The 27,488-nt window shown below is 42.0% G+C and overlaps 1 long non-coding RNA gene across 1 annotated transcript in view; it reads right to left on the bottom strand.

Annotated features, from left to right (window-relative positions):
• LOC129628855 (uncharacterized) overlaps positions 1 to 26,964 on the bottom strand; it is a 102,580-nt gene extending 75,616 nt beyond the window's left edge. Inside the window, exon 1 of the long non-coding RNA XR_008702943.1 lies at positions 26,722 to 26,964. This is a non-coding gene — a long non-coding RNA (uncharacterized LOC129628855). The remainder of the gene's footprint in view (positions 1 to 26,721) is intronic.
• Positions 26,965 to 27,488: the final 524 nt, after the last annotated feature.

Genomic DNA, 27,488 nt, shown 5'->3' with positions numbered 1-27,488 from the left:
AATAAAAATTAAAGAGGGCGGGAAGATTTGGGAGAATGGCATTGAAACATGTAAAATATCATGTATGAAACGAGTTGCCAGTCCAGGTTCGATGCACGATACTGGATGCTTGGGGCTGGTGCACTGGGACGACCCAGAGGGATGGAATGGGGAGGGAGGAGGGAGGAGGGTTCAGGATGGGGAACACATGTATACCTGTGGCGGATTCATTTTGATATTTGGCAAAACTAATACAGTTATGTAAAGTTTAAAAATAAAATAAAATTTAAAAAAAAATAAATAAAAAGGCACTGCCATTCTCAAGGTCAAGTAGGTTTTCACCTATGCTATCTTCTATGAGTTTTATAGTTTTCATCTTATTTTTAGTTCTGTGATCCATTTTGACTTAATTTTTGCAAAGGGTGTAAGGTCTGTGTCTAGATGTTTTTTCCATGTGAATACCCTTCAGGATTGTGTGGGCCACTCTGGGTTTGTTTCTTTCCATGTGTACACTGTTGATATCCGCAGGAACTTACTGGAATTTTAATTGGGATTGCATGGGATCTATAGATTAAGTTGAGAAAAACTGACAGCTTGACAAGTAACTGATTTCAAATGTTGAACTAGTCCATACCTGGGATAAATTCCACTCATTCAAGATATATAAACCTTTCAGGGCTTCCCCAGTGGCTCAAGAATCTGCCTAGCAATGCAAGAAACACAGGAAACGCAGATTCCATCCCTGGGTTGGGAAGATCCCCTAGAGGAGGAAGTGGCAACCCAGTCCAGTAGTTTTGCCTGGGAAATTCCATGGACAGAGGAGCCTTGCAGATTAACAGTCCAAAGGGCCGCAGAGAGTCAGACACAACTGAGCAACTAAGCACAAATCTTTTAATGTTGAGTTGGTTAAAAAGTTTGTTTGGGTTTTTTCTGTAACATCTTATGGAAAAACCTGAAAAAACTTTTTGGCCAAGCCAACACATCATTACATTTGATTTGCTAAAGTTTTGTTGATTTGCATCTATATTTATGCGAGATATTAGCCTATAGTTTTCTGTATTCTTGTGATGCCTTTGATTTTGGTACTAAGGTAATGCTGGCCTCATAGAATAAGTTTGAGTTAGGAAATATTCTATCTTGATCCTCTGAAAGAGGGTGTAGAGTTACTGTATCAATTGTTCTTTAAATGTTTGGCAGAATTCACCAACGAACTCATCAGGGCCTGGGTTTTCTGTTTCGGAAAGTTATTAATCGTGAATTTAATGTCTTTGACATAAGCCTATCCAGATTGTCTGTTTCTTCTAATATGAGTTCTGGAAAATTTTTTCAAGAAATTGGTTCATTTCATCTAAGTTAGCAAATTAGTGAGCATAGCGTTGTTCATAGTATTTCTTTATTTCTCATTTAATATCATAGGCTCTTTAGTGATGTTCCTCTTTCATTGCTGATTTTATTGTGTCCTCTTTATTTTTTTCTTAGTTAGCCTGGCTAGATGCTTACCAATTTTATCAATCTTTTCTAAGAAGCAGCTTTTGGTTTTGTTGGTTATCTATTGATTTCCTGTTTTCAATTTCATTGCTGCTCTAATTCTTACTATTTCCTTTTCCTTGCTTTGAAATTAATTTGCTCTTCTTTTTCTAGTTTTAAGGTGGAAACTTAGATTACTGACTTTAAATTTTTATTCTTTTCTAATATATGCATTCGGAGAAGGCAATGGCACCCCACTCCAGTACTCTTACCTGGAAAATCCCATGGATGGAGGAGCCTGGTGGGCTACAGTCCATGGGGTCACTGAGAGTCGGACATGACTGAGCAACTTCACTTTCACTTTTCACTTTTATGCATTGGAGAAGGAAATGGCAACCCACTCCAGTGTTCTTGCCTTGAGAATCCCAGGGACAGGGGAGCCTGGTGGGCTGCCATCTATGGGGTTGCACAGAGTCGGACACAACTGAAGCGACTTAGCAGCAGCAGCAGCAGCAGCATTCATATATTAGAATGCTATAAATTTCCCTCCAAGTACTGCTGCCACTGAATCTTATCAAAACACATTTTGATAAGTAGTACTTTTATTTTCATTTAATTAAAAATATTTTAAAATTTCTCTGGAGATTTCCTCTTTGACCCATGTTCTATTTAGATATATGTTGTTTAATCTTCACATATTTGGGGATTTTCCAGTTATCGTTCTGTTCTCAGTTTAATTCCATTGTGGTCTGACAGCAGGCATTGTACGATTTCTATTCTTTTTAATGTGTTAAAGTGTGTTTTATGGCTCAGGATATAGTTTATCTCAGTGAGTGTTCCATGTGAACTTGTAAAGGATGTGTAATCTGCTGTTGCTGGTTGAAAAACCAATATACTTGTAAAGCATTACCTAAAATCTCCAGTTTTTATTTCTTTAAAGTGAAACCAGAACTTAAAGTTGTATGTGCTGTGTTGCTTAGTCACTCAGTTGTATCCGACTCTTTGTGACCCCATGGACTATAGCCCACCAGGCTTCTCTGTCCATGAGGATTCTCCAGGCAAGAATACTGGAGTCGGTTGCTATGACCTCCTCCAGGGGATCTTCCCAACCCAGGGATTGAACGCAGGTCTCCTGCATTGCAGACGGATTCTTTACTATCTGAACCACCAGGGAACCTCAAAGTTGTGTGTAAAGAAAGCTAAATGTAGAATTTTAGATTTTAAAATCAGAATTCTCATGGTTGTCTCACCCATACCTAATCAATAGTAATCTTTGGAAGCAATATGTCTTTATTTAATCTTTTGAAAATATTTTAATTCTGCTTTCATATCAGTTCAGTTCAGTCGCTCAGTCATGTCCGACTCCTTGCGACCCCATGAACCGCAGCACGCCAGGCCTCCCTGTCCATCACCAACTCCCAGAGTCCACCCAAACCCATGTCCATTGAGTTGGTGATGCCATCCAACCATCTCATCCTCTGTCCTCCCTATCTCCTCCTGCCCTTAATCTTTCCCAGCATCAGGGTCTTTTCAAATGAGTCAGTTCTTCGCATCAAGTGGCCAAAGTATTGGAGTTTCAGCTTCAACATCAGTCCTACCAATGAACACCCAGGACTGATCTCCTTTAGGATGGACTGGTTGGGTCTCCTTGCTGTCCAAGGGACTCTCAAGAGTCTTCTCCAACACCACAGTTCAAAAGCATCAATTCTTTGGTGCTCAGCTTTCTTTATAGTCCAACTCTCACATCCATACATGACCACTGGAAAAACCATAGCCTTGACTAGATGGAACTTAGTTGACAAAGAAATGTCTCTGCTTTTTAATATGCTGTCTAGGTTGGTCATACCTTTCCTTCCAAGGAGTAAGTGTCTTTTAATTTCATGGCTGCAATCACCATCTGCAGTGATTCTGGAGCCCCGAAAAATTCCTTTTTACATGCATGTTGTGCTATGTGCTAAGTTGCTTCAGTCGTTCTGACTCTGTATGATCCATGGACTGTAGCCCACCAGGCTCCTCTGTCCATGGGATTTCCAGAGCAAGAATACTGGAATGGGTTACCATGTCCTCCTCCAGGGGATCTTCCCAACCCAGGGATCAAAACTGCATTTCTCAAGTCTCCTGCTTTAGCAGGCAGGTTCTTAACCACTAGCACCACCTGGGAAGCTTTACAAAGTATAGTCCATTGCTTTGTATAATATCAATTTAAATTTTATAATTAAAACTTCAAGTACAACTGGAATAAGCAGGTTTGAGAATAAATTCAACTGACCTGACTCTTAGTGAAAACATAATTTTTCTGAACAGAACTGTATAGTCTTACTAGAAAGTAGACTACTAGTTGTAAGTACTCACTGTGCCATGAACATCATTCAGAATGGCTTATATAGGAAGTGAAGAATGTTCATTAAGCCAATAAGTCAATTAATAAAGGTATTTTAAAAGAGCTCTTACTGGGACTAACTTGGTGGTCCAGTGATTGAGAATCTGCCTTCCGATGCAGGGGACATGGTTTCCACCCCTGGTTAGGGAACTAAGATCCCACATGCCCCCTACTGAGCTCGTTCATTCTAGAGCCCATGCTCCACAACAAAGAAGCTCACACACTTCAGTGTGAGCCCACTTGCCATGATGACCCAGTGCAGCAAAGAAAAGAAAAGAAAAAAAGTGCTTACTATACACAATAATATTGATACTCTATAAAATTCTTTAAGTTTTATAATATGCTATCACATGCATTACCAGACACACACATATAACATTCTTGGCAAATCCTTTTTTATCAAATGTGTACTAAATGAACAAACAACACTCAAACCAGTTCATGAATGGTTATTTTTGTAATTTATTAGGATTGGGGTGTCTTTATAGCTTTGATATTTCTCCAAACAATTTCCTGGAAGTATTACTCTCTTCAAAAAGTGGGACAACTTAAGGTTTGTACTAATTATAAGGAAATAAGAAGAATTGAAATCACACAAAAAAGGGATGATAGTATATTGAAAATTAAGATATGTATAAAGAATTGTGCATTTAACGTTTAAAATCAGACGAGTCTTCATGAAAGATGAGCAACCTCTCTATATATTAAACTTTGAGTTTTTATTCATAGTCATTTTGTGAAAACTTTGAATTTTTATGATTCATTTATGATTTCAACTGTGAGGGGGTGGGGGTAGAAGAAAAGGCAGTTCCTCCAAAGTGAATGACGCAAACAGAATATAGGAAAGTATAGAATGTTTTATAATAGAGGGTTTGCGGTGAGGCAAAGAGGAGAGGGAATTCAAAGAGATGGTTTAGAAGCATGCTGTAGAGCAAAACTCCAACTGTCCAGGAGGAAAACAGGGGGAACCCAACGGCCCATTCCTGACAGACAGATAAGTAACTCTCTCCGAAAGCCACCGACGTAGATTTTATTGGGTTTAGATTTTCTGAAGCAAACTGAGAAAGATTTATCTTTTCTGAGTCTAGTGGTTTTAAGTTTTGAAACCAAAGCCTCAAAGACAGAAAAACAGAATTTTTAGACAGTTGGGGCCACCCAAGCAAAGGCCTGAAGCCTCCAACCAGGCCATTTATTCTGGTCATGTTTCAGGGCATAAAACAATTTTTTGGGATGAAAACCTGGGATTCCAGAGCAAGTGTAAGGTAATATAGATATATTGTCACTAAAGAAAATTTTGTTTTCATAGTGATCAAGGTTTCCAATCATTAAAACGGTGATCAAGTGATATTACTGGGGATCCTTTTGGCACAATGGGTGTAGTTCTCAGTGGACTATGTGGATGAACTATCTTTCTCTTCATAGGATATTTTAGAATTTAGTTTACTATAAAATATGAACTCTAAAGTTAATAAACAGGGTGGCATGTGGTGCCAAGGATTAAATATTTACTGGTAAAATATACAGTGATGAAAAGGATTTTCAAACAGGCCATAAATCAAATGGTCTGAGCTCTGCATTAAATATTATTTTTACCAGGGAAAAAAATTAAACTCAGCCCAAGGAAAAAAATTAACTCATTGTTGTAGCTTCCTGGGGCTAAATGTGTGAGGATTATCAAATACTTGTTTTCAAAACCGGGTAAATAGCAGAGAGATTTTTATGAAATGATTCACTTATTTGGTGAAATAAAGAATGCTAACCTCCCATCCTTTACTCAGCCTTAATTGCTTCTTTGCCAGGACTCTTCCATCTAGCCTGTCCTATTCTACCTGTCTTGTTTACCATCAGGAGTTCTAGGGTCCAGTGGTTAAGAGCACTACAGCCAGTCTGTCTGGGTTCAAATTCTGATTCTGACAATTCCTAGCTGTGTTATTTAAACTCTCTTTTCTTCAGTGTGTGAAGACCACTCCTCATCCACAAAATGAACATGTTAATAGTACATCATAGATTTCCATATGAATTAATATATGTGTATACATACATCACGTAAGATGTGGTCTAGAAAATAGTAGATTCTCCATATTACTGTCCTTAATACTCTTTAATTATCCAATATTAGCCATCTTTCAAAATCCAGCTTAATTCTTCAATGGGCATTTTAATTTTTTTTTTTTTTTGATCAATGCAAACCTTCCCTAAGTATGCATAGTCTCTTAGGCTTTTACCTCTTTTAATATCTAATTGCTTATTATGCATGATTTCAAATTGGTTCAACCTCCTAGAGAGAGGGGGACTAACTGTTTTTTCAAATCGCTTTCAACTAGATGGTGGTGGTTTAGTCACTAAATCGTGTCCGACTCTCGCGACCCCATGGACTATAACCTGCCAGGCTCCTCTGTCCATGGGATTCTCCAGGCAAAAATACTGGAGTGGGTTGCCATTTCCTTCTCTAGGGGATCTTCCCAACCTGGGAATTGAACCCGGGTTTCCCACATTGTAGGCAGATTCTTTACCAACTGAGCTACAAGGGAAGCCCCTCAACTAGATATGCCTCCAGAAAAAGCAGTGTATCAATTTTATGTGCCCACGGCAGTGGCAAAGAATCCACTTGCCAGTGCAGGAGACACAGGTTCCATCCCTGGGTCAGGAAGATCCCCTGGAAATGGCAACCCACTTCAGTATTCTCGCCTGGAAAATTCCATGGACAGAGGAGCCTGACAGTTGCAGTTGGGGTTGCAGTCCATGGGGTTGCAAAGTGCTGGACATGACTGAGTGCACATACACAGACATGCACATACACACACATTTGGCACTTATGGAGAGTCTAGTATGTGCATTCTGCTGAAAACTGAACACACCTCCCATTCTCTGGCTTCAAGAGTGAAGGAGGTGTGTACAAAGTGTAAAGCATGTTCCCTCTGTGTTGGCTAACCCTTGGTCTGAATAGATCTGCTCTTGATAAACTGTTACTTAAGATGGATGGATGAATAAATGGATGGATCTACATGAGACCTGAGGGGAGGGGAAAGTCCTGCAGAACAAAAGAGAAGAGTTTGCCTCTGGAAATGATTTACTACTGAAAGCAGAAGTAACATTGGGAAGATATCTGCTTCACATTATGTGGAAGGCGAAGGAGAAGACTATAAGAGGAGGAGGAGTGGAGATGAAAAATCCAACAGGCAAAATGCTGGTTAGGAATATTGAGTCAACACAATCATCAGAAGAAGTGAGGACAGAGAGATAGAGGAGGAGATAGAAGAAACAAATTCTGCAATACTGCTCTGCATTTTATTTCTATTTCCTTTAGTGTTCATGGAGAGTGGCTCAGTGATATTCTCCGTCTGAGGCTTATGTTCCCAATTAGACTTATTTGCTCAACGACATTAAGAACTGGCAACCAGTGGCAGCAATAGAAAGAAATGGAACAGCCGAAGGTCAATGCTTTGCCTGGGTAAATAAAGATAGTAAGAAAGGCTGTGTAAGATGCTCTTCTCTTTCTTTTCTCGTGTGGAGACAAGAAATCCTACTCAATGCAATCTGAGGATCATAGATCTTGATCAAGAATATTTTAGATGTGTTCCTGCTTCAGGATAGGGAAGCCTTCTGTTAAGTTATATCCAAAAGATAATTTTCCTTCTTGGTCTCCAGAGAGGGAGATTCTCATTTTATAAACAGGTTCTGCAAATGGACCTATTCTGCTGATCATATTTGTACTGAAATCCTAGATTCCACAAAAACTTCTCCTAAGAAGTGTAAGTAGGGTACAGACTGGTGGTGAGATCTTATAAAAAAAAAAAAAAACACTGGATGTAGGTTCATCTGTACTATTAATATTTTTCTAGATTCCACACACATGGGACCCTGCGGTATAGCACAGGGAGCTCAGCTTGGTGCTCTCTGATGACCTAGAGGGGTGCAATGGGGGTGGGATGGGAGGGAGACCCAAGAGGAAGGAGATATATGTATACATATAGCTGATTCACTTCATTGTACAGCAGAAACTAGTGACACTATAAAGCAATTCTATTCCAATTAAAAAAAAAGTCACTGGATGGAAAGTTCTAAGACCTGAGGAGTAGTTCCATGTTTTTCTGTTAATTTTTTTCAGGGATTCTGTCCACATCACCAGCTTTCTGAGGTTTGGTTTCCAGAGCCTGAAAAGGATGAGTATAAATCTTATCACCCAAAACAAAAGTGGCAAACCATGAACCCGTTACCAGGACTTTCTAAGGCACAAGGCACTTTTGGTGTATGTATCATTTCTTCTCAAGATGACAGATTTGAATGGTGAGTAGTTAAAAGGTAAGTTTCAAAAGATTAACAGTGGAAGTTCAAGTGAGGATAGAAATAATGCAAATATGCTAGTCCTCTTAGCTGTTGCCCTCTTCAGCACCACTTCCCACATTCTCATCCAATGCCTCTTGCAAATTAAACTCCTATAAATGTTTGATCTTCCAAGTATTTCAGAGTTTCCTGAATTCTTTAATGCATTTTGGATATATATTTACCTGTTTCTGATTGACCACATCAATACACATTCCAAACAGTTTTCCCCCAAAGGGAGCAACGCATGGTCCTGCAATGACCAAACAGTCCACAGAACCCAGAGCTGAAGATTATGACCTCAATGATGGTGAAAATAGTAATACTTTATTGAAGATGGTAACACATAAGGATGGAATCCTGTCATGTATTTCCAAAGGGAGGTGGCTCTCTAGCCGCCTTTGTGACCTGATTTTCCAAATCTGCCATGAGGTTCCACTTAAACACACAACAGACGCACACAAAGCTTCAGCAATTGCCAAACTGTACTCCTTTAACTAGCAAACTAAATCTGAAAGCCTTAGGCAAAAGTTTTCATAAAGCACATTGGGGAAAAATGCCAGCTTCGATGATGTTAGACGTTTTGATTAGGGGTTTGCCCACATCTTAAATAAATAAATAATGACCCTCCTTACCACCCAGAATGGTTTTCCTTTGGATGCAATTATTACTCAATGGAAAGACAAACACTGACGTTCAGAGTTTTCTATGCCTTGATATTAAACCATAAAAATAAACCAAGAAGATGAAGAGGGAGAGGAAGCAGCTCCTCATCGCCCGTGGCTTCTCCTTGGTTCTACTTCATGCCATTTTATGTGCTCTCCCCTTGGCCGAGAGAGACCCCCTACCATCTCTCTGCCTCCTGATAAGTTCCTCATCCATCTTCACATCTCTCTTCTCTAAGGAGCTTCTTCTGGCTTCCTCATCATGGTCTTTCACCCTAGCCTGCATCTCTAACCCTATTGTATATCAATTCATCTCACAAGGCAAGAGTGCTAGCCTTAAGATTCCAGGCTTTGAGGCTTCTCTGGTGGTTCAGTGGTTAGGACTCCATTCTTTTTAAAGGGAGGGAGGGAAGAAGGAAGAAGGGAGGGATAGAGGGAGGGAAGAAGGAAAGGAGGAAGGAAGGAAGAAAGAGGCAAGAAAAAGAAAGAAAGGCTTCAAATCCAGGCTTACTTGGGCAGGTTACTTAGCCTCCTGCCTCATCTGTAAATTGGATTAAGAATAACTGCCTCCTTGGGGTGTGTTGAATAAAAAGACAATCTGCATCCAGGGTTTTGTGTGGTGTGAGACAAAATAACCAGGAAACACAGCACTTATTTCCATCACACTTTTTCTATTCAGGTCTATTCTGTTCACCTTTGTAACCCCAGGACCTAACATGGTACCTAGCAGAGCACAGGCACTTAATTTTTTTTTTTCATTTAACAAATGAATGAATATGTACAGTGCTTCATACTTTCAAAAGAATTTTCACACACGTGGTCTCACTGGCACTTTCCACCAGCCCTCGGACAGGAGCGTGGACTTCTCAGACAAAGCAGAGGACTTCTCCTTGGGAGAAACACTTTTTTGTGTGTCCACATACAACTGCCCATCATAGAACAGCTTCTGAGCTCAAGAATGATCATAAGACCAGACTGGACCAAATAAATCATTTCTGGGGATGTTGCAGTTTGAAGAAAACACCAAGGGGCAGAAAACACAGGGAATGATCCCAGTGGTCATATATGGATGTGAGAGTTGGACTATAAAGAAAGCTGAGCGCCAAAGAATTGATGCTTTTGAACTGTGGTGTTAGAGAAGACTCTTGAGAGTCCCTTGGACTGCAAGGAGATCCAACCAGTCCATCCTTAAGGAGAGCAGTCCTGAGTGTTCATTGGAAGGACTGATGCTGAAGCTGAAACTCCAACTTTGGCCACCTGATGCAAAGAACTGACTCATGGGAAAAGATCCTGATGCTGGGAAAGATTGAAGGCAGGAGGAGAAGGGAACGACAGGATGAGATCATTGGATGGCATCACCGACTCTATGGACATTGAGTTTAAGTTAGCTCTGGGAGTTGGTGATGGACAGGGAAGCCTGACGTGCTGCAGTCCATGGGGTCTCAAAGCATTGGACATAACTGAGCAACTGAACTGAACCAATCCCAGTCAATGAAGCACTGCTAGAAAATTTACCCAGGCCTAGAACTGACATTCCAGAAGCTGCCCATTCCCAGTCCTTGCTGTAGAGTTTCAGTTCTTTCTCAATAATGTTACTGAGTCAAATGATACAGGAGACAGAGCATTGAACTGGGTGTTACCAGCCCTGAGTTCTAGGTCTGTCTCTGCTATTAATAACAGTGGACAAATCTCTTCTCTTTTAGTCTGAGTTCCAAAATCAATTAAATGGGAACAATATTCCCTGTTCTGCTTACCTCATTGGGGTGTTGAAGATACCAAGGAGAGGATTTGGGCTATGAGATTTTGTAAACTAGGAACTAATGTAAAGCATTAGTATTCCCCAATTCCAGAGCAGTAGACCATTTCCTTGGTGTAGAAGATAAAAAATTAGGCCTGACCTGGCACATTTCTGTTCCAGGACCTGAGAGTGGGCTCTTGTCTAACACTCGGAAATGAATTGTCTGAGGAGACACACAGGCTGACAAAGCAAAAGGCTTATGAGAAGGGGTGCCCAGGCAGAGAGCAGCAGAGTGAGGGAACCCAGGAGAACTGTTCTGCCACATGGCTCGCATGGCAGAAGTCTTGGGTTTTATGGTAATGTGGTTAGCTTTCTGGGTTGTCTCTGGCCAGTCATCTTGCTTGTGTCCATATTTGGTCCAATTCCTGGTGGCCCCTGCATCTCTCAGCCAAGATGATTTCCAGCGTGAGGGTTTCTGGGGGTTTGGCAGGACATATTATGGGCTGGTGTCTCTCTCCTCCTTTTGGCCCCTCCCATGTGCTTCTAACTGCTGGCAGCTTGTCAGTTCTGTGTTCCTTATCAGGACCTCCTGTTGTGAGATAACTCACGCAAGCAGTCATTATTGTGCCTGGCCAAGGTGGGTCGTTTCAGTCCATGGTTCCCTAACACTTCCATATGCCCAACACCTAATAAGAACATTCTCTCTTATGCTTTTCAGGGTCTAACCTTGTACCCTGAACCTTTTTACTTTTGACTCATGTCAGAGCCTCCTTCCTGATCCACTGCTCATCTCCTTGGCCCCCAGCCCCTAGACACACTTCCTGTCTGTAGCCTGAGAGTCTCCCATCACCCTGGCTTTATATGATACTGCTCCTCCAGCATTGCTAGCTTTGAACCACGAGAGTAGCAGTCTCTTTGGCTTTTCTGAGCACTTTGTATGTGGCAAGGGTGGGCATACAGACCTGAGGCTCAGGCCAGGTCACATGGACAAGGGGAAACTGCTCCTTCGGTCCTTTAGTGACCTCTTTATCCTTCTTGCTCAGAATATATTTTTAAAAGCTTTTTCCATTACCTAATATGTTTCAGTGACGAAGTTCAAAAGCCCAGCCTGGGGACAGTTCATGCTGGGAAGGGTTATTAGCTTTCTGTAGCCAAATTAGTTTTTGTATTGATGAGGAAACGCCAATGAAGTCAAATGGCTGGGCAGTGTTCCCAGAGCTCAAGCCACTCTTTTTTTCTCTAGAAAAACTGAATGGAGAGAAACAAGAGAAGATTCTCTTCTTGTGCCTGGGGGCAAATATTTTGCTGGCTAAGGGGTGAGTGCTTCTTGGACCCCCTGCCATTCTTTTAGAACATTCTTTGGTTTCAGGTGTTTTGCCCCATTTCTGTTGGAGCCCACAAAAGGCATCTTCTAGGTCTTCAGAGAGAAAAGTTGCAAGTCAGAAGGAATCCAAGGGTGAGGTGGTCTTAGGAGAATAAAACACCCAGGTAATTTGGTTCTTTAAGTCCTCCTGAGGGGTCCGGTTCCCTTAGGTAAAGGACGAAGGCAGCAGAGGCCCAGGACAAGCCACTGCAGAAGTGGACACACTCTCCCAACTAGTCTTCCCTCCTTCGGCCTCAGGCTTGCGAGCCAGAGTTCACTTCTCCGGGATCCCTCACTGTCCAGCCGCCCAGCTGTCTGCAGCTGTGTGCCTTCCAGCAACTCACAGCTGGCTTTGCAGAGAAAAATGGCCTCTCTCTAAGGCGGTTTACCAGAAGAGATTGCTTCAGATGTGCAATTTGTTACAACACGATTCTAAAAGAGCAGCCATTAAATGCCATGAATCGTAATGCTACATAGAAAAGGTGAGTACTGCCTAGTGACTCACTATAGTAGATGATTGCTCAGGAAGTGGCAGATTTTTCCGTCATTTATTTTTTATTTTATTTATCTTGGCCATAGCACAGGGCGTATGGGATCTTAGTTCCCAGACCAAGGATTGAACTCACACCATTGGCAGAGAAGACATGGAGTCCTAACCACCAGACTGCCAGGGAATTCCTTTCCTTTATTTCTTTGTCTCATCTACATTTTAGGCATGCTGACATGCAGAAAAGTTGGAGATACTGTAAAAGCATCTTCCCTGGTGAGGATATGGGGGGTGGCATGGCGGTTCCAGACAGTTCATCCCACGTGCTCATGTGTGCTTGCGTGGTGTCTACATGCATGTGTCTACACTCATGGGGACCTGAGTGTGTGGAGGAAACTTCCTAGGGGTGTAATGCCTCCGAAGTTCCATGTGTGCAGACGCAAAATACACTTTAGTTTCCTAACACTGATCAGCTCTCTACTACATTTGACGTTCAAGGTCCTGTAGGATAAGAAAGATTTCGAGGGACTTTTCCTCCAGAAAGCAGTCTGGGAGTTGAGTTTCAAGCTTTTATGAGGTAGACTGAGTTGGGTTCAAGATAATAATTAGAAATCCTGGTGCAAACAGTAGTTCACGTCGTATTCCATTTTCATTTAAATCACAACAGCCTTTGCTTTCCAGGCTATTCTTCCTGAAAACGCATTTCAACTCTTGACTTCCAATTGCTTTGAGTAGGAAGCTCACACACCCATGGGAATCTCACTGCATAAACAACAGGGTTTCTTGTTGTTGTTGAAAATTGCTTTAAAGGCTATATAAGCTTCCAACCTGCCTGTTTTTGAAGCTTAAGTTCATGTCTACGTGAGGCTGTTTTTTTCAGAGCTCCATAATTCTAACAGACAGTGGTGAGAAATTTTGAAACATGCATTTATATTATATTAGTTCCTTCTATCCTTTCCCTCATTAACTCAGCCTCTTGGGATCTCAAGCTATGGATCTTTACCATTTCTTTCTCTCTGTCCTTTCCCTCCTTCCTCCCTCTATTCTCTTTCCTTCTTCCCTGCATCTTCATACTCTCCTCTCTTTCTTTCTTTCTTGAGCACTGGCTTCTGTCTCTGGGCACAGCCTTCGTTCAGCCAGGTTATATAACACCAGGCAGCCTGCTCTCTGCCCCTCCATGAAACACCATCCAACTATGTTTTCCCTCCAATTTAACTCTTCAAAAGTGGCAGGGCTCAGGGAGAGTGGGAGAGCCAGGAATGAGGGAAGATGGAGACAAAAGAACTTGCTTGGCAGAGTCACAGGCACCCCAACAGTAAATCTCACCAAAGCCCTTTTCAAATCTGGAATGATTTTCATGCAGCTGAAGAAGGTCGGCTGTTGAGCTGTTCCTTCAGCCTTCCTTGATCCTCTCTCCTCTCACCCCACCTCCTGCCCCCACCTCTCTTCCCCACTGAGCAGAGAAACAGTGCACACAGTCACTTAAAAGAAGGAAATGGATAAAGTAAGAAAGGAGCTGAAAACCTAAGGGAAAACAATACCTCGTCTTGCAATCTGGGAGTCAGGTATGGAACCCAGAAGCTCTGTGGTTAATATCCTTCCCGCCTTGCAAACCCTTTGTCTTCCTGAGCCCTTGGGCACTGGCCCACTCAACACTAGGGCTGGGAATTCTGTTATCCCTGGTCCACCCTCAGCCCCAGCGGATTCCACCTACATTCCTTTATTGCCCTTGCGGGGACAGGGAGGCAGGGCAGACCCTGGGGACTGTCAGACACACAACACCGCTCTCTGCCACCACAGCTGGGATGTGAGCCCCTTCGTTTTGAAGTCTGCCCAAAGTCACAGAGTTGAAATGCCTGAATTTAATACCACTTCCCTCACCACACTCTCAGCCAAATGTCCTTGGCTTTTCAATAGACCTAACCTCTTGGCACTACTGAGTCTTGATGTTTTGCATTCTTTTTTTCTTACATATTTAACCCTCAACTCGCCCTTCTCTGACTAAAGCTTTGTCAATTACACCAATGCCTTCCTTCCTGGGAAGAGATCCTGCCTTCTTCCCTCTCTTCCATCATCTTTTCTTTCTTTAGCTGTTTGGGGAGGGGGAGAGAAAGCAATGGAGGAACCCTTGGAAACTGTGCCCAGGGACATGTCACTCAGGAGCATTTCCAATGTGGATGGGGATATTCGGGGAGGTGGCACAGGGGATGGCTTAGCCACTCTGCCCAGGGAACAGAATTCTCTTTCCCTACCACGCCCCAACTCCTTTTTGCTATATTTGTTGAAGTAGCCTCAGAAAGCTACAATCTGATCCTTGTCTCCAGGCTTGTCTCAGGCTCTGGCACGGAGCACAGTCTTCAAGTGCTGCCCCTTGAGTAGCAAAATGGGCTTATTGTCGAGTTGTCCCCTTGTGCCCTAATGAATGCCCTTCTGGAGACCTTTTCTTGGCCAGTGTCTACTGTGGCCAAGTCCCTTCGTTTACTGCCAGCTAGGACTGGTGTTAATTTTTAAAGTTTAGATGCTTGTCATAGCTTTGCCTCCACCCTAACCAGCCTGGGTTTCTTTCTCCTAAGAAGTCCAGTGGACTTGCCAAAGGGCACAGTCTCAGTGAAGACTCACACACACACCCTAGTTGTTCGCACATAGAGTGTATATCTCAATGAAGACAGCAAATCAATTACTCTAAGTGAACCAGCAAATGGGATTTTACATATCTAGGTATTTTTCCCAAAACTAGCCTGTTGTGAAATCATAGAATCAGTCCAATCATGCTTTGGGTCTTTTTGGTTCGCCTATTTTGGTTTTGTCCTTATAAAGTGGAGTTTACTCTTAAACCACAAGTTAATCTTTCTCGATCTCCATGTATATTGAGCAAGAAGGCCTCCGATAGAGTTTCTCTGCAATGAGCAAGTTACATTTCGTACTTTATGCATACTATCAATAGTGATTATTACCGTGCTTATTGTTTAGTTGCTAAGTCATGTCTGACTCTAAGAACCTATGGACTATAGCCCATCAGGCTCCTCTTTCCATAGGATTTCTCAGCAAAGAATACTGGCGTGGGTTGCCATTTCCTTCTCTAGGGGATCTTCCTGACCCAGAGATTGAACTCACATCTCATGCATTGCAGGCAGATTCTTTACTGCTGAGCCACCAGGGAAGCCCAAGAAATTTCTATACATCATCCATAAGGCTGAGAAGAGTTGGGCACCACTGAGCAACTGAGCACATACGATGCACCATGCCACACACTGAGGAATTTGTACACATTATCTTATTTAATCTCCAAATAATCCCATAAAGCTGGGACTCTACTACTTAGTTTTATAGATGTGGAAAGTGAGGCCCACTTATGTAATGGCTATAGCTGTTCACCTGTAACTTCAACCATCTTGTGAGATGTAAAACATTCCCTTCCTTACCCTTCCATCCACCACAGGGCATATATCATCATCTCTTCACATGGTGGATGCCACATTAAGAGCTGTGAGTCTCCATTTCCAAAGAGAAAAAAATTTAAACCAAAGACCAAGAGACAACCAAGGCAGATTGTACTATGGTTCCTTCCAAACTGATTGCTTTAGATCCGCACAAACTACTCCCAGACTTGAGCAGAGCGGTAGTCATTCTGCAAGAAGCTGACAGTGAATTTTGTGGTGTCTCACATCTTACGTCTCAGCTCTACAACCGGGGCTTCCAAACTAAGGGCTATGAACTATAAAAGCAGACATTAATATCCTCTGTCAGATAAAAACATTGCCTTTCTCATGGCTCAAAGTATGAACTTCAAGTCTATGTGAGAAAGAAGTACCTGAATGGGTTTATTATATCTGCAGGAGTCATCAAGCCAAGCAAATTCTGGGTGTTTACTTTGGTCCAGGGCCCAGCACACCAGTTCCTGATTAGATAGCTACTTATGCCTAGAAGGTTCCCTGGTGGCTCAGACGGTAAAGTGTCTGTCTACAATGTGGGAGACCTGGGTTCGATCCCTGGGTCGGGAAGATCCCCTGGAGAAGGAAATGGCAATCCATTCCAGTACTATTGCCTGGAAAATCCCATGGACAGAGGAGCCTGGTAGTCTACAGTCCATGGGGTCGCAAAGAGTCGGACACGACTGAGCAACTTCACTTTCACTTTATGCCTGGAAAATCAGAATTAATTAAGTCTACCTTAATGCCAACGAAGGCCCTTGGCATTAAGGACCTTCATATGCTTGAAGTTCCTCTCCCTTCCCATCCCTCCCTTCATTGATTAGAACAAAATGACTAAAAAAGAAAATTACACATCAGTATCACTGATGAACATAGATGCAAAAATACTCAACAAAAATACTAGCAAACCAACCCAACAACACATTAAAAGGTTCATACACCATGATCAAGTGGGATTTATCGCAGGGATACTTCAATATCTGCAAATCAATCAGTGTGACACACCACGTTAACAAACTGAAGAATAAAAACCATATGATAAATAGATGAAGAAAAAGATTTTGACAAAATTCAATGCCCATTTATGATTTAAAAGAAAAGCTCTCTAGAAGTCAGCATAGAGGGAACTGAACATAATAAAGGCTGTATATGACAAATCCACAGCTAACATCATTCTCAATGGTGAAAAACTGAAAGTGTTCCAAGATCAGCAACAAAACAAGAATGCCTACTCTCACCACTTTTATTCAACATAGTTTTGGAAGTCCTATCTGTAGCAATCAGAGAAAGAAAAGAGATCAAAGGAGTCTAAATTGGAAAAGAAGTAAAACTGTCACGGTTTGCAGATGACATGATATAATACATAGAAAGTCTTACAGGATGCTACCAGAAACCTACTAGATCTCATCAATGAATTTGGTAAATTTGCAAGATACAAAATTAACACACAGAAATTTCTTGCATTCCTATACACTAACAACAAAAATAAGAAAGAAATTAAGGAAACAATCCTATTTACCATCACATCAAAAAGAATAAAATACCTAGGAATCAACCTACTTAAGGAGGAAAAGATCTGTACCCTGAAAACTACAACATGCTGATGAAAGAAATCGAAGATGACACAAACAGATGAAAAGATGCACCATGTTCTTAGATCAGAAGAATCAAGTGTCAAAATGACTACCAAAGGCAATCTGCACATTCAGTGCAATCCCTATTAAATCAACAAGGACATTTTTCACAGAACTAGAGAAAAAAAAAAAGTTTTTAATTTTTATGGAAAGACAAAACCTTGAATAGCCAAAGAAATTCTGAGAAAAAAAAAACAAAGCTGGAAGAATCAGGCTCCCTGATCTCAGACTAAGTTACTACAAAGCTATAGTAATCAAAAGAGTATGGTTCTGGTGCAAAAACAGAAATATAGATGGATGTAACAGGATAGAAAGCCCAGAAATAAACTCATACACCTATGGTCCATTAACCTAGGACAAAAGAAGCAAGAATACATAATGGAGAAAAGACAATCGCTTCAATAAGTGGTGCTGGGGAAACTGGAAGCTACATGTAAATAAAATGAAATTAGAACACTTGCTAACACTATACACAAAAATAAACTCAAAATGGATCAAAGACCTAAATGTAAAGCAGACACTATAAAACTTAGGGGAAAACATAGGCAGAACATTCTGACATAAATTGCAGTAAGAAAGAGCTGTTGTAAGCATAGCATAAGCATGTAAGGGCTGATCCACCTCCTAGAGTAATGAAAATAAAATCAAAGACACTTAAACTTAAAAGCTTTTGCACAGCAAAGGAAATCACAAGCAAAACAAGAAGACAACCCACAGAATGGGAAAAAATATTTGCAAACAAAGCAACTGACAATGGATCGATCTCCAAAATATACAAAGAGCTCATGCAGCTCTATGTCACATAAATAAATAAAATCCAATCCAAAAAGTGGGAAGAAAATCTAAAAAGACATTTCTCCAAAGAGGACATATAGATGGCCAAAAATCACATGGAAAGATGCTCAATATCACTAATTATCAGGGAAATGCACATCAGAACTACAGTGAGGTATCACCTCACATGGGTCAGAATGGTCATCATCAAAAAGTCTACAAACAATAAGTGCTGGAGAGGGTGTGCAGAAAAGGGAGCCCTCCTTTACTGTTGGTGGGAATGTAAATTGGTACAACCACTATGGAGAATAGTATGGAGGCTCCTTAAAAAACTAAGAATAGAACTACCGTTTGATCCAGCAATCCCACTCCTGGGCATAGATCCAGAGAAAATCATAATTTGAAAATACATGCTCCCCAATATTCATTGCAGCACTGTTTACAATAGGCAAGACATGGAAGAAACCTAAATCCCCATCGACAGAAGGATGGATAAAGAAGATGTGGTACATATATACAATGGAATATTATTCAGCAATAAAAAATAATGAAATCATGCAATTTGTAGCAACATGGATGGACCTAGAGATTATCATACTAAGTGAAATCAGACATAAAAAGACAAATATCATATGAAATCACTCATATGCAGAATCTAATTTTTTAAATGATGCAAATAAATTTATTTACTAAACAAAAACAGACTCACAGATTTCTAAAACAAACTTATGATTACCAAAGGGGAAAAATGGGGGAAGGAGTAAATTAAGAGCCTGGGATTAACATATATATACACTACTATATAAAAAATAGATAACCAACGAGGACCTACTGTATAGCATAGGGAACTCTACTCAATATTCTGTAATAACATATATGGGTAAAGAATCTGAAAAAGAATGAATATATGTGTATGTATAACTAAATCACTTTGCTGTATACCTTTAGCTAACACAACATTATAAATCAACTATACTACAATTTAAAAAAGAATAATATGACCAAAGAAAACACAGGGTCTAGCCAATGTCCAGCACTTCAGAATTGAGTGGAGATTGTGAAATTGTCATCTTTATATTTTACCAGTTTATTGGAAATCATTAGTGTATTCCTAAATTACATCTCAGATTTCCCCTTGGCTCCATTTCCAACTCAGACTCAAAGGTAGCCCCACCCCTAGTTCTCTAGAAAAGGTGAAGGTACTTGCTTCAACCCATAGATAATAATTAATTTGGTTTCACCCCTAGATGTAGAATTTATCACCAGCTGAATATCTCCAGTGCAATCTATTGTCAGAGTCTACCAAATGCCAGAGTTGGATGCTGAGAACCAAAAAGGGCAGAGGAAAGAGGAAAGGCATCTCTGGGGGAAACTCAGTTATTCTGAGATTCTTCTAAGAGATAGTCAATACCAATAGTGCCCTTTACTGGAACAAGAACCAGAAGACACCAGAAGATGAGGGGGTCCTAACACACAGGAGGCTTCAAGACTAAGATAGTGGCCTGAGCCTATGCTCAGGATAGGATAAGTAGGATGCACCCCCATAAAAAAAAACACAGGACACAATGAAATCATGACTTAAATAAATTACAAATTATATGCATAAGTTGTCTCTCTCTGTCTACCCAGAGATGAAATCAGACCATGAGCTAAAGCATGGAGCCAGAGAGCATGTCATTTCATCACCTTGGCATACTTTCTAGACTCTTCAGTTTGAACAACTCATATAAGTTTACTACAGGGAAGAAAATAAAATATTTCCCTTAAAGAGGTGACTCTTTAGATTCACTGTCCTCCAGAGCATTCTTCTAATAAGGTTGTGGTCACACTATACTGTGTCATTCTCTGGCCTCACCTCTCCAAACTCTGGGTTGGTTTGTTTTGTTTTGTTTTGTTTTTCCATATTCACATGGAATCTCTACCATCCTTCCTTGCAACTGCTATTTATTCTGAACTCTGTGCTCCAGAAAACTGACATTTGGGATGCAAAGTGATCTGGACCTTCCTAATGTGTTAGTCTCCATTCAATCCCAGTTAGGTGGTCTGGACCTGGCCCCTATCCCTATTGCTGGCCTGCTCACCTGATCAATGGCAAAGAGGAAGACAGGATAAGTAGGTCTCAAAATGGAATCTCAAGGGAAAGATGCAATGACCTTGATAAGATGGCCACATAAATAAGAAAAGAAGCCAAAACAGGAGCTGTGATGCAAACCTACAAAAAATGATATCAAAGGCTGAGCAGAGAGGAATCAACAGGCATTGAGACACACATGTGGAGGAGACCTTCAAAATCCCTACTCCAGCCATGCTGGTCACTTTTACTTCCAATGAAGCACCAAGGAGACCTTTTAAAAGACCAAAACTGGAGTATGAGAACCCTGGTTAGGAAATCATGATGATTCCCATCATGGTCTCTTGCCAACTAGGTGATCTTGTAATTTGTGGAGTTACAGGTTCCTATCTGTAAAATGGGGATAACCCTACCAACCTCACAGGAATATTTCAAGATTTAAATGAGATCATGACATGAGCACTGCTACAGTACCTACGATATGCCAGACGTCAATAAGCATCGTTTATGATGTAACGTGCCCAAGGTCACGTGGCTAGGAAGTTGTAACTTGTGGTAACTTGAAGCCAGGAAGGGTGGTTCCAGTCTGAGTTCATATCTACCATGCCTCTTGATAGAATGCCCATAAACCACTCAACCCAGTGCCCGGGTGTTATCATCATGTTGTACATGTCAGCTATCATTTTATTATTATTTTTCTTAGGGCATAAGAAAAACCTTCTTGTCAGTAGAGACGGGGGGAGAAACTGGAGACTCTGAAATGCAATATCTGGAGCTCTGCATGCCAGAAGTGTTGTTTGGGAAAGAATTCAGAAAGGTCTCAAAGAAACGTGATGGAGCTGTTCCCTGGAGCTGTGTCTAGCTCACACAGGTGTTCCTGGGTTAGCACCATCGTCTCTTCTGTTTTCTAAGACTGACACAGAGCTCCACGTCTAGTGGGGAATTGTAGATGACACCTCTCATTTTATACAGAAGTAAATTGAAATCTAAGTTACAGTATTTTATTATAGAAGCTTTACAAATTAGCAACAGAGCTGATACTTGAATAAGTCTCCTGATGCCCAGGATAAAGCCTTGTCTCTTAAACCTAGAGCCAATATACAGCAGCTTTTCCAGATTTCAAAATGCCTTGTCCATCGTGTGTGTAAGTGCTGTCCTCTTGGCTAAATAAGCGATTCAATTATTGATTTGGAAAATAACGATTACGACAATGATTCATCACAGGGAAGACAGTTATACAACCTCTCTCTCCATTTCCTTCTAATGGCCTGTGGGACTGTGGGGTAGTGGTGCCGGGGCTAGGGGCGGGGGGGGGGGGGGGTGGAGGTTGGTGCTTAAAATCAAAAGGTCCCTAATTACCTACCACAGTCCTCTGGGTCTTCGATGGTCCTGAGGTTTGAGGACCTGTTTGCCAATGTGGAGACCCAAAAAGCTGATGCTGAATTAGGTCACTCAAGTGCTTCAGAGAGGACGTGAAACACTGAAATTAGGGACCTTCTCCCACTCCCTGCAAAAGATCCTTTGCCTTTAAGGGCTCCTTTTAACAGCCAGCGAGTTTTCTCTGATCCTCCTTAATAAAGTGCCCCAGCAGCAGCGCTCCCCTTCCTTATTTGAGGTCTGTGCAGTCTCATTAAATTTGATGTGTCGCAGAGGGCTTGGTTACGTGAAAGGGAGGCAGGGGGGACAGAGCTGGAGGCTGCCAGCTCTCCTAAGGAAACGTAATTCATCACGGCTTCTCAAAATGGACGCCCCTCTGGCTTCCTGCTCCATTGATTTCTCCCCCTTTGCAAGTAACAAGTGAAGGGCCAGCTCAGCCTGCAGATTTAACCCTTATTAACAGCCATTTAAATTAGAGATGCGGTTTGATGGAGAGACAGGAGCCTTCCTAGATTCCCCCCTCAAAGGAAACGTAGAAGAGATGATTAAAGATGAAAGCACACTAGGCTGGCTATGTGGCATCTATCCCCATCTGAGGAAGGGCTAGCACCTCTATTAAGTAGTTTATCCAAATAATGTGCACCTACTTTTCCCTGATTAAATATTCATGGCCCACTCCTTCCTCCCCCGCCCCTTTGAAAGAGTAATGGAGGAAGGAGAATTTGCTGTTCTACACGAAGTGATGAACAGGAGGACAATGGCAGACCACCAGCCTGCTAGACCACTGCCTTCTCGACAGGACCGATCCAGAACATCTAGGATGACCTGCCTGGCTGTAGGCTTCCCTAAGACCTCAGAGAGAAAAGAGAGATGCTCTGGTGCTTCTGCATGGCTGGACCTGAAGGAAACCCACCTGGTCTGGGAACAGAGCTTGCAGAAAAGAGACCAGACTGACTCATCATGCAAATACCAGCTTCATCTCCATCTGTGGGGACCAGTGTGTGCAGGGACCACAAGCTAACCAGGGAGCAAAACTGAAAGGTCAAGGTGCAAGAGCAACACTTTGATAAAGGGAGGATTTCCATGGTGGGGACAAAGTGTCCCTCAAGCAGCAAAGCCCACTTTTTTTCAGATTTGTGCTTCTCCACCTCCACTAACAACCCTCATCTTCCCTTTAAACATAAAGAAAATAATCCCCCTGAATTGGGGTCATATCCTTTGGAAAACACAGCCACACTTACACTGCTGTAAAAACGAAAAGCATCAAGGTACCTCTCTCGTGCTCGCACTGTATGTTTTCCTGACTTGGAGCGTCTGACTCAAGGACTCTAAGGAGGAACGTTCTGGGACAGAAACAAAATAACACAGGCCCCACTACACTGACTGCGCTAGTATTGTATTAAGTCAACGATGATATCAGCTCTCCATTTTTATTTTACTTTCAACAGAAGTATGTGGATTTTTCTGGAGTCTAAATTTTACAAAGGCAACTCATAGTGCAAGAACCTTAGTACACCCGAGTTTCAACTCGACCAAAAGAATTCTCCCTACCCTACCCCCCAAGTCTCAAAGTAGGACAGAAATACATAGAACTGGTGGCAGTATCCCTCCACATCCCCCTCAATTCACTTTGGTGAGTTTTCCGCAGGTTTTTCTGGAAGACTCAAAGTACACACCAAGTCCTGTTATAAACAGGGTTTTCTTCAAACTGTTTTGAAACCAAGTTTCAAAATAATCACAGTGTCAGAGAAAGTTATTGCCAGCTTGCTCTCACCATTACGTGGGGAACATCGGAAATATAGGTTTTCCGTGTTGTTTTTTTTTTTTTTTTTAAACTAATTGACACCATCACCAGGGAGCTGAGCCAAGATGAAGCCCTGGGAAAACAAAGTATAAATTTCCAATGTATGTCCAGTCCAGGGGCAGATGGAGGGAGGGGCACACTGTATGAGCTGCCAAGAACGTTCAGGTTCAGAACGAGTGTCCAAGCAAGACGCAGACTTGGCAAGAGCCTTTTCCTCTTAATTTCATACTCTCGAGTGTGTGCAGGGAAATGTAAGTTCCCCCTCTTTTTATTTTTACTGAGACGCTTTCCCTTTCTAGAACATCCAACCTTGCTTTACAAGCACGTACCACATGAACAAGGCACTAATCATGTTGAGGAAAACTTCCTGCCAAGGAAATTACTCCCACAGCAGTAAGAAGTTGTGTGTTGTGAGGTGGGCACTTTATGAGGTCTTTTGCTCCTCTACAGACTGCACTCCCACAGTGAAATACTTCTCTGATCCCTGAAAATGAAAATGTACAGAATGATAAAAGAGGGTACTAGGGAAGGAAAGAAAAAAAACTGATATTGCTAAGCACTTAGTATGGCCCAGAAAGTGCTTAAGAAATATACATGTCTTGTTCATTTCATCTTTGCAACAGTACTATGTCATCAGTTATTATTACTTTTTTTTTTCCACATAAAGATGAAGACCCTGAGGACCAGATGGGTTGGGTAAACTTCTCCAACGTTAAAGTGGCTGAGTGAGGACTAGGATCACAACATATCTAATTTTGAAGCAACTTTTTTTTTCACTATACGATACTGTTGCTAACAGCAAGGGTCTTCAAAACCACAGAAGCAAAGGTTACAGAAGTCACTGAATAGTGAGAACAAGAAACTTGATCCTTGGCTCAGACTTACTTCTGAAGACAGCAGAGTGGCCAACGCTGTGTTTACTTTAAAATGTTTGTTTGTTCCATTACTTCTAAAATGAGTCTCAGTTCAGTCGCTCAGTCGTGTCCGACTCTTGCAACCCCATGAATTGCAGCACGCCAGGCCTCCCTGTCCAACACCAACTCCCGGAGTTCACTCAGACTCAACGTCCATTGAGTCAGTGATGCCATCCAGCCTTCTCATCCTCTGTCGTCCCCTTCTCCTCCAGCCCCTAATCCATCCCAGCATCAGAGTCTTTTCCAAGGAGTCAACTCTTCGCATGAGGTGGCCAAAGTACTGGAGTTTCAGCTTCAGCATCATTCCTTCCAAAGAAATCCCAAGGCTGATCTCATTCAGAATGGACTGGTTGGATCTCCTTGCAGTCCAAGGGATTCTCAAGAGTCTTCTCCAACACCACAGTTCAAAAGCATCAATTCTTTGGCACTCAGCTTTCTTCACAGTCCAACTCTCACATCCATACATGACCACTGGAAAAACCATTGCCTTGACTAGACGGACCTTTGTTGGCAAAGTAATGTCTCTGCTTTTTAATATGCTATCTAGGTTGGTTATAACTTTTCTTCCAAGGAGTAAGCATCTTTTAATTTCATGTCTGCAGTCACCATCTGCAGTGATTTTGGAGCTCCAAAAAAAAAAGCCTGACACTGTTTCCACTGTTTCCCCATCTATTTCCCATGAAGTGATGCCATGATGCCATGACCAGATGCCATGATCTTAGTTTTCTGAATGTTGAGTTTTAAGCCAACTTTTTCACTCTCCTCTTTCACTTTCATCAAGAGGCTTTTTAGTTCCTTTTAACTTTCTGCCATAAGGGTGGTGTCATCTGCATATCTGAGGTGATTGATATTTCATCCAGCAGTCTTGATTCCCGCTTGTGCTTCTTCCAGCCCAGCGTTTCTCATGATGTACTCTGCGTATAAGTTAAATAAACAGAGTGACAATATACAGCCTTGACGAACTCCTTTTGCTATTTGGAACCAGTCTGTTGTTCCATGTCCAGTTCTAATGGTTGCTTCCTGACCTGCATACAAATTTCTCAACAGGCAGGTCAGGTGGTCTGGGATTCCCATCTCTTTCAGAATTTTCCACAGTCTACTGTGATCCACACAGTCAAAGGCTTTGGCATAGTCAATAAAGCAGAAATAGATGTTTTTCTGGAACTCTCTTGCTTTTTCCATGATCCAGCGGATGTTGGCAATTTGGTCTCTGGTTCCTCTGCCTTTTCTAAAACCAGCTTGAACATCAGGAAGTTCACGGTTCACGTATTACTGAAGCCTGGCTTGGAGAATTTTAAGCATTATTTGCTAGCATGTGAGATGAGTGCAATTGTGCGGTAGTTTGAGCATCCTTTGGCATTGCCTTTCTTTGGGATTGGAATGAAAACGGACCTTTTCCAGTCCTGTGGCCACTGCTGAGTTTTCCAAATTTGCTGGCATATTGAGTTGCAGCACTTTCACAGCATCATCTTTAAGGATTTGCAACAGCTCAACTAGGATTCCATCACCTCCACTAGCTTTGTTAGTCTAGCACCCTCATGTTATAACTCTTAATTCAATGCCATACACAGTCAGACACAAGCCATACAGGGCACCACTGATGACAGTAAAGGGGATCAATTATATGGGCAAATTATTTCAACCAAAATTGACTTGTGCTCACTATACTACAAAGATCTTAGGGTTAAAAAAATCCATACAGGCATAGCCCCAGCATGGCCTCCTATCTCCACTCATGATACCTTCTGCCTGCCTTCTGCCCAATAACATTATTGTCATCCGAAGCTAAGAAATCAAGGCAAAGACAGACATAAACAGATATTCACATAACACAGTAGAGAGGTGCTTTGAATTCCCAAAGTGGAGGCAGACTATCTAGTCTGCCCTCTCCTTCCCTTAGTCATGAACACAAGTCCCAAATCTTTCCCTAGCCCCAAACTCAATCTAAGTTTAGCTCCCGTCTCCCTGATGCTAGTCTAAGCACAGAGCCCACCCACCTTGCTTCCTTCACCTGCTTTCCCTTTCAGTCACCCCCACCTTACAGCTCAATCACTTTTTATCCACCCACATAGTCCATACCATCTTTTCAACCGGTCTCTTCTTTGGCTTCCTGTGGAATCCCGCTTAAAGAGCAAATTTCTTCATGGCTGCAGATCCTTGCCCCAGTGATGGAAAGGGCAGACCCTTTCCATCTCACTGTCAAATGGAAATGTGGCTTTCCTTTCATTGTAAATAGCCCTCAACCCTGTTTCCCAAAGCTGTTTTCTCTACCCTGACCCCAACTCAGAGACAGTAACACTTGCTTTCAACCTACCTTGCAGGGTGTTGTCCTGCAGCCATCACCCAAAGAGCCCTTCTCCTTTGCAACTCTCTTCCCTCACTCCTCAATGTACCCTTCTAACCCTTAGCCTAGAGCACATGTTCACCCAAGACTCCATGAGCACACTGTGCTTTTATTGATGACTGATGACCTAAGCCTCTCATGATCCTAACCTTCTCAATGTCAATGACTTTTACCTCCTTTCTGTTTCTCACCCCACCCCACCCCCCACGCCAAAAAAAAAGCAGTGGATCTCAAAGCTTGGTTCTTGGACCACTAGCATCAATATCACCTGAAACTTGTTAGCAAGAAAAATTTCAGGCTTTCCTGTTGGCTCAGTGGTAAAGAATCTGCCTGCCAATGAAGAAGATTCTGGTTGGAACCTTGATCCGGGAGGATCCAGCAGGCCGCAGAGCAGTTAAGCCCGAAAGCCACAACTGCTGAGCCTGCGTGCTCCACAGCAAGAGAAGCCCCCACAGTGAGAGTCCCATGCCCTGCAACAAACAGTAGCCTCTGCCTGCAACTACAGAAAAGCCGGCACAGCAATGAAGACAGCACAGCCCAAAATAATTTTTTTTAAAAAATACAAATCTCAGGTCCAGCCTAGACCTATTGATTTAGAGTCTTAGGGGGGCAGGGATAGCAACCTGTGCTTTAACAAGCCCTCCAGGTGATTCTGATGTGCAAATTTTGAAAACCCCTAATGCAGAGGTTGACCTCACTGTAGGTCATCCCCTCAGCTGGCGCTTTTTGACTCTTAA

The sequence above is a fragment of the Bubalus kerabau genome, chromosome 15 (assembly GCF_029407905.1).
Source record: "Bubalus kerabau isolate K-KA32 ecotype Philippines breed swamp buffalo chromosome 15, PCC_UOA_SB_1v2, whole genome shotgun sequence".
Classification (NCBI taxonomy): Eukaryota; Metazoa; Chordata; class Mammalia; order Artiodactyla; family Bovidae; genus Bubalus; species Bubalus kerabau.
Note: the sequence above shows the minus strand (reverse complement) of the source record. Positions and strands in the feature narration are given on the sequence as shown.